The sequence below is a fragment of the Schistocerca americana genome, chromosome 7 (genome assembly GCF_021461395.2).
Source record: "Schistocerca americana isolate TAMUIC-IGC-003095 chromosome 7, iqSchAmer2.1, whole genome shotgun sequence".
NCBI lineage: Eukaryota > Metazoa > Arthropoda > Insecta > Orthoptera > Acrididae > Schistocerca > Schistocerca americana.
This window is the reverse complement of record NC_060125.1, coordinates 377,758,027-377,765,245: the sequence shown is the minus strand read 5'-3', so window position 1 is coordinate 377,765,245 and position 7,219 is coordinate 377,758,027. Positions and strand designations below refer to the sequence as shown.

The window sequence follows — 7,219 nt, the reverse complement described above, 5'->3', positions numbered from 1 at the left end:
GTACTGAACTGTGAGAAGTACTCACACACATGGCGAAACTTAACAGGAATCACAATATAAACACTACAACACACACTCAGGGACTCACACAAGTAAGTGAAATAACAGACCACATGTCAAAGACAGAACACACCGTCCCTAAATAAATAAGACCTTACAGGCGTCGTAGGAGACGTCAAAGAGACGACTTGGTTAGTTCACATGAGGACCCCAGGACATCGGACCAGTCCTACACTGTCATGGATGACTTAACACGCAAAGAAGAATATGTGGACAGCGAAATATAGGAACGTTAAATATACATGAAACTAGAGAGACAGTTATATTATGTAACGTAGCTGATTACTGTACTGTATGCCACGTTAAACCAGCTACTTCAGTAACAAAGATTTTTAGCACATAGTGTGGTTTGGAATAAAACTATATACGTGATAAAACACATGAAGAGATACAATGCGTAACATACACAACGCGTAGCAGAAATAATCCTTTATCACATAGTAAACAAACATAATGGATAATGTATAACGTAGTGCAGCCGGTTACTGTACTAGACACCACTGTAAACAGGTTAAACAGTGACCTAGAATTAAGCAGACTAACATGTCAACATACCTTAGTAAGCAATCATTGTACAATGTATGTCAGACTTGGTGTCACTTTCCGAGACCTCCTCCCTGGGCAGCGCAGGTGAAGGAACATTTGCTACTAAATCTATCCTGTCTTCTTTTATCGCTCTTCTTAGGTTTTCTTCTCTTATAATTTCCTATTTCTAATTTCATGGATAATAGATGTATAATAGTTTTATAAGTGTAATACAGCTGCCATTTTCAAAAAAAGAGGAGGGTAAAAGACCTCCATGAGGCCCCGTCTCCACATGGTGTTGAATGGGGAAGGTGCGTCTTTAGCTACGTAGCATAAAAGTTGTGTTGTGGGGGTCATTGGTTCCAGTTAAGTGGACTGTGTGGAGCACTGCACTTGGATCAAAACGTATTAGACATTGGACCTTACGAATCCAAAACCAGTGAGAAAAGTGGAGCACCAAAAAGGTTCAGCATGAAAAAAGCGCTACATCTGGCCCCATAATATTTAATGTCCTTTATTACTTATGTAATGAATTGTTAACTCAGGTTGTTTCCCCAGAAAGATAGAAATATGCAGGTTGACTCCACTGATGTCACTAACTGCGCCCATTGACATTCTTTTACGTCATTTTCTAAAAAATTTTAAAAGGTAATTTGTTCCAGTATTGTCAGCCACTATCGTAGTAATTTGGTACTTACCCACACACACTTTGGATAGCAAAAGGGCCATTCTGCTGAATCAGCTAGTGATACATATACTCTGAGCACACATTACAATCTCTGAATGATAAAACCTCACCTACTGGATCTTCTGTGACATGTCGAAGGCATTTGATCTTAGTCATAATAAACTTCAAAATATTCAAATGTGTGTCAAATATTATGGGACTTAACTGCTAATGTCATCAGCCCCTAAGCTTACACACCACTTAACCTAAATTATCCTAAGGACAAACACACACACCCATGCCCGAGGGAGGACTCAAACCTCCGCCATGACCAGCCGCACAGTCCATGACTGCAGCGCCTGAGACCGCTCGGCTAATCCTGCGAGGCCATAATAAATTATTAGAGAAGTTGAGATGTTTTGGATTACTCATATGTAGTTCAGCAAGTGCCTGGTTTAGTTCTTACTTAAGAAACAGAATCCAGTAAGTTACTTAAGAATGAGATTTTCACTCTGCAGCGGAGTGTGCGCTGATATGAAACTTCCTGGCAGATTAAAACTGTGTGCCCGACCGAGACTCGAACTCGGGACCTTTGCCTTCCGCGGGCAAGTGCTCTACCAACTGAGCTACCGAAGCACGACTCGCCCCCGGTACTCACAGCTTTACTTCTGCCAGTACCTCGTCTCCTACCTTCCAAACTTTACAGAAGCTCTCCTGCGAACCTTGCAGAACTAGCACTCCTGAAAGAAAGGATATTGCGGAGACATGGCTTAGCCACAGCCTGGGGGATGTTTCCAGAATGAGATTTTCACTCTGCAGCGGAGTGTGCGCTGATATGAAACTTCCTGGCAGATTAAAACTGTGTGCCCGACCGAGACTCGAACTCGGGACCTTTGCCTTTCGCGGGCAAGTGCTCTACCACCTGAGCTACCGAAGCACGACTCACGCCCGGTACTCACAACTTTACTTCTGCCAGTACCTCGTCTCCTACCTTCCAAACTTTACAGAAGCTCTTCTGCGAACCTTGCAGAACTAGCACTCCTGAAAGAAAGAATATTGCGGAGACATGGCTTAGCCACAGCCTGGGGGATGTTTCCAGAATGAGATTTTCACTCTGCAGCGGAGTGTGCGCTGATATGAAACTTCCTGGCAGATTAAAACTGTGTGCCCGACCGAGACTCGAACTCGGGACCTTTGCCTTTCGCGGGCAAGTGCTACTGTAAAGTTTGGAAGGTAGGAGACGAGGTACTGACAGTTGTAAAGCTGTGAGTACCGGGCGTGAATCGTGCTTCAGTAGCTCAGTTGGTAGAGCACTTGCCCGCGGAAGGCAAATGTCCCGAGTTCGAGTCTCGGTCGGGCACACAGTTTTAATCTGCCAGGAAGTTTCATATCAGCGCACACTCCGCTGCAGAGTGAAAATCTCATTCTGGAAACATCCCCCAGGCTGTGGCTAAGCCATGTCTCCGCAATATCCTTTCTTTCAGGAGTGCTAGTTCTGCAAGGTTCGCAGAAGAGCTTCTGTAAAGTTTGGAAGGTAGGAGACGAGGTACTGGCAGAAGTAAAGCTGTGAGTACCGGGCGTGAGTCGTGCTTCAGTAGCTCAGTTGGTAGAGCACTTGCCCGCGAAAGGCAAAGGTCACGAGTTCGAGTCTCGGTCGGGCACACAGTTTTAATCTGCCAGGAAGTTTCAAGTTACCTAAGGTTCGTCGATTAATACAAACCGGGACGCCACAAGATCTGCTTGGGGAGAAATTATAATGAGGGACCAACAGGGTTCGACATTGGTCCGATACTGTTCTTGGTCTGTGTTAATGATCGGCCATTTTATTTGAATCAGGAGGGATAATTAGTTTGTTTGCAGATGATACAAGCATTGTTGCGAAGCCGAACATAGAAAAATTAACAGATAAAATAGTAAATGACATTTAATGAAAGTTACTGGGCAGCTTAGCACAAATGTATACCATTGTTAAAATAAAAATGTTCTACAGTACTCTTTAAAGCGTCTAACTCGTGCAGAAAGAGGTGAAATATCCAACTAGAAAAATGTCTTGCAATCTACCCATGGAAATAAAGTGCCCGACAGAGGGCAGAAGTGTTCTCAAATGTAATTTAAAGATGCTTTTTTGGAAGACACCCTTCTATAACGCAGTTGAATTCTTGAATAGAGATAATTAGTCATTCAATAAATAAATAAAAAAACTGTAAACGGCCAGCAAGCAGCCATATAGATATTACTTTTCATGCTTTTATTTAGTAATATGTAAGTATTTTATTTTGGTTCTGTTGACACGCTCCTCATCATAACGCTTGGCGTGAATTTGATCTAAAGAATGAGTAGCTAAATCTGGAGCAGTTGCTGCTAAATCTGTCGTAAGTCTGTAAGAGGCAAGACGTGTTGATAGCATGCTATGAAGGGATTATTACGCTGCCTCTTGTTGTGGTTCCTATGGTCATGGCCCCTCGCCCACCCATCTAGATCCTAGCCTAAGTAGGTATAAGATAAAAACGAAAACAAATTTTGGAAACAGCTACACAAAATAACTCTGAATTGCTGGACATGTCTTACAGCTCGTGGAAGCGTCTACGAGAATGCGCCTTACAATGCTGACACTGCACACTCGATGAGACTGGGGGTCCACGACAGTGGAATACTTCATATCTTGGGATAAACGGCTTCTTGATTTGAAACTGCTAAGAAGAATCATTTGTAACATCCGACGGCTCACTGCAGCAACACTATTACGGGTATGTAAATACTACTCAGTTCGTTAAAATCACTGCTGTCTTTGCTAAGTAGTTACATGAACAGCACGCTGCTATGTCTTTCTATAGCGACATCAACAACCTGTAGAATCGCGAAGGGCTTTTCAAGAGACTGTAACTAGAACATACGCTACTGACCATTAAAATTGCTACACCACGAAAATGTCGTGCTACAGAAGAGAAATTTAACCGACAGGAACAAGATGCTGTGATACGCAAATCATTAACTTTTCAGAGCATTCACACAAGGTTAGAGCCGGTGGCGACACCTATAACGTGCTGACATGAGGAAAGTTTCCAACCGACTTCTCATACACAAACAGCAGTTGACTGGCGTTGCCTGGTGAAAAGTTGTTGTGATGCCTCCTGTAAGGAGGAGAAATTCGTACAATCACGTTTCCGACTTAGATAAAGGTCGTATGGTAGCCTATCGCGATTGCGGTTTATCGTATCGCGGCGTTACTGTTCGCGTTGGTCGAGATCCAATGACCGTTAGCAGAATATGGAATCGGTGGGTTCCGGAGGGTAATACGGAACGCCGTACTGGATCCCAACGGCCTCGTATCACTAGCAGTCGAGATGACAGGCATCTTATGCGCATGGCTGTAACGGATCGTGCAGCTACGTCTCGATCCCTGAGTCAACAGATGGGGACGTTTGCACGACAACAACCATCTGCACGAACAATTCGACGACGTTTGCAGCAGCACGGACTATCAGCTCGGAGACCATGGCGGCGGTTACCCCTGACGCTGCATCACAGACAGGAGCGCCTGCGATGGTGTACTCAACGATAAACCTGGGTGCACAAATGGCAAAACGCATTTTTTTCGGTGAATCCAGGTTCTGTTTACAGCATCATGATGGTCGCATCCGTGTTTGGCGACATCGCGATGAACGCACATTGGAAGCGTGTATTCGTCATCGCCATACTGGCGTATCACCCGGCGTGATGGTATGGGGTGCCATTGGTTACACGTCAGCAAGATAATGCAAGACCGCATGTTGCAGGTCCTGTGCGGGCCTTTGTGGATACAGAAAATGTCCGACTTCTGCCCTGGCCAGCACATTCTCCAGATCTCTCACCAACTGAAAACGTCTGGTCAATGGTGTCCGAGCAACTGACTCGTCACAATACGCCAATCACTACTCTTGATGAACTGTGGTATCGTGTTGAAGCTGCATGGGCAGCTGTACCTGTACACGCCATCCAAGCTCTGTTTGACTCAATGCCAAGACGTATCAGGACCGGTAGTACGGCTAGAGGTGGTTGTTCTGGGTACTGATTTCTCAGGATCTATGCACCCAAATTGCGTGAAAATTTAATCACATGTCAGTTCTAGTATAATATATTTGTGCAATGAATACCCGTTTATCATCTGCATTTCTACTTGCTGTATCAATTTTAATGGCCAGTAGTGTACAAATGAGTGAGTTTTCACGGACAGTCTTCTATCCTGTCTTTAACTGAAGGTGATTATGCTGTATTTACGTATTCCTCCATCTTTACCATAAGGAAGCCAGCCCATAATTAGAAGACAACGTCTCGAAATTACTTCCCACAAATTAGCGTACTTGAACTATTATTCACCTTATTTCAGCAATATACAACTGTTTTTCTCGCCTATTGGTATGATGTGTTATTGTCACCTATCATCGGATACGGATACCACCTGCTCTTCTTGTATTTACCCCATTCCTCTCCACACTAAACACCCTACAGTGTACCTCAGTGATACAAATAACCACAAAGTTGCAACTACACCAGAGGGATGCCTGTTGAGAGACCAGACTAATCTGTGGTTCCTGAGGTGGATCAGTAGTTCATTAGCTACAGGAGCTATAGTCTGAATAATTGATTGATCTGGCCTCGTAACATTAGCCAAAATGGCGTTACTATGCAGGTACTGATGACGGTTGAAAGCAACAGCAAACTATAACCTTTTTCAGCAAAGTCATGCAACTATACTACATGATTTATCAATTACAGTATTCACGTGGGTAAAATATTTGTCTGATTAAATTTATTGACTTCTTCCAGCGAACAATACAACCATTACAATTGCTTAGGTTAGTGAGTACAATTAAATTCTAAAACCATAGTTATTTTGCACGTATGTGAAATCACAAACTTAATCTTCGATAGGCCAGAGATTTATATCTGTGGGTATCGTACTGGCTATTGAACTGGTAGTTTTGGGGCTGTTGTCAGTAATTAATATTTTAAGATTTCTCAGCAGGGGAATCTTTATTTTTACGAGGCTTCTCCCACAGTTTATTTTAACGTGCAACATGATAAGATCTCAGTATGATATGTTCAAGAAACCCGTCATCTTTTGAATCGTCGCTCAAATGGGTGAACATGCCACTGAGATCCTGTAGAAATGTGCAGGGTAACATGCTCATCCAAATCTTATTCCTATAACGGATGTTACATATCTTCTCCATAGATTTTTATGGCTGTGCCATAGTTTTGTCCATACATTACACCGAAATGGAGCGAGCGAAAATCTTTTTTCTGCTGTGGTATTTGCCACTGAGTTTCCTTTTGATTGTAAGCCTCTTTCTTTCATAACTGTATCAAAATCACTATATGAAAGCTGTGGAAGAAAAACAAAAATAAAAAAAGACGTAACTGATGTTCAGCAATAGATCAAATTTACGAAATTAATTTGCGATGTGAATGTAAAATGACTCGTTTCACATCATTACGATTTATCGTGCAAAATTGTCTTTGCTACATGAAACTGATTTACTAACTAACTTAAGCAAGAATATCTACTACGTAATTATCCGAATACCTGAGTGTCCTTTTACCCACGTTAGATGAACGTATTTATTTTTTTGTTAGTTTTCGTTATTAACTGTAGCATATTACAAATACAGCTGGTATCAGCTTTCCACTTTTCGTGCTCTAATTGCTCCAAATTTCCTTCAGAATCATTCACAGATAATATTTTAATCCTTTTTTTGGTTCCCACCTTAATTGCATCATTAATATCTGTTGTCTCTGCCGAGTAGGCCTAAATACTATTTGAAGGTGAGAATGAAAATTTTTTGTCTATCTGCAACTTAGGGCAATAATATGCACAACCAACTTGCTCATTTATTTTACTGTGTAATCTCTTACAGCATTATCAGCTCTAAACTTTGTACCTTTTCTGTCCGGTAGGTAAATAACTGCAGGATGGGGATGGCGGTC

The 7,219-nt window shown here is 42.4% G+C and overlaps 1 non-coding gene across 1 annotated transcript; it reads right to left on the bottom strand.

The window, feature by feature from the left end:
* Nucleotides 1–1,814: 1,814 nt before the first annotated feature.
* Trnap-cgg lies at nucleotides 1,815–1,889 on the bottom strand. The gene has a single exon. It is a non-coding gene; the product is annotated as a tRNA-Pro (tRNA).
* Between the last annotated feature and the right edge of the window lie 5,330 nt (nucleotides 1,890–7,219).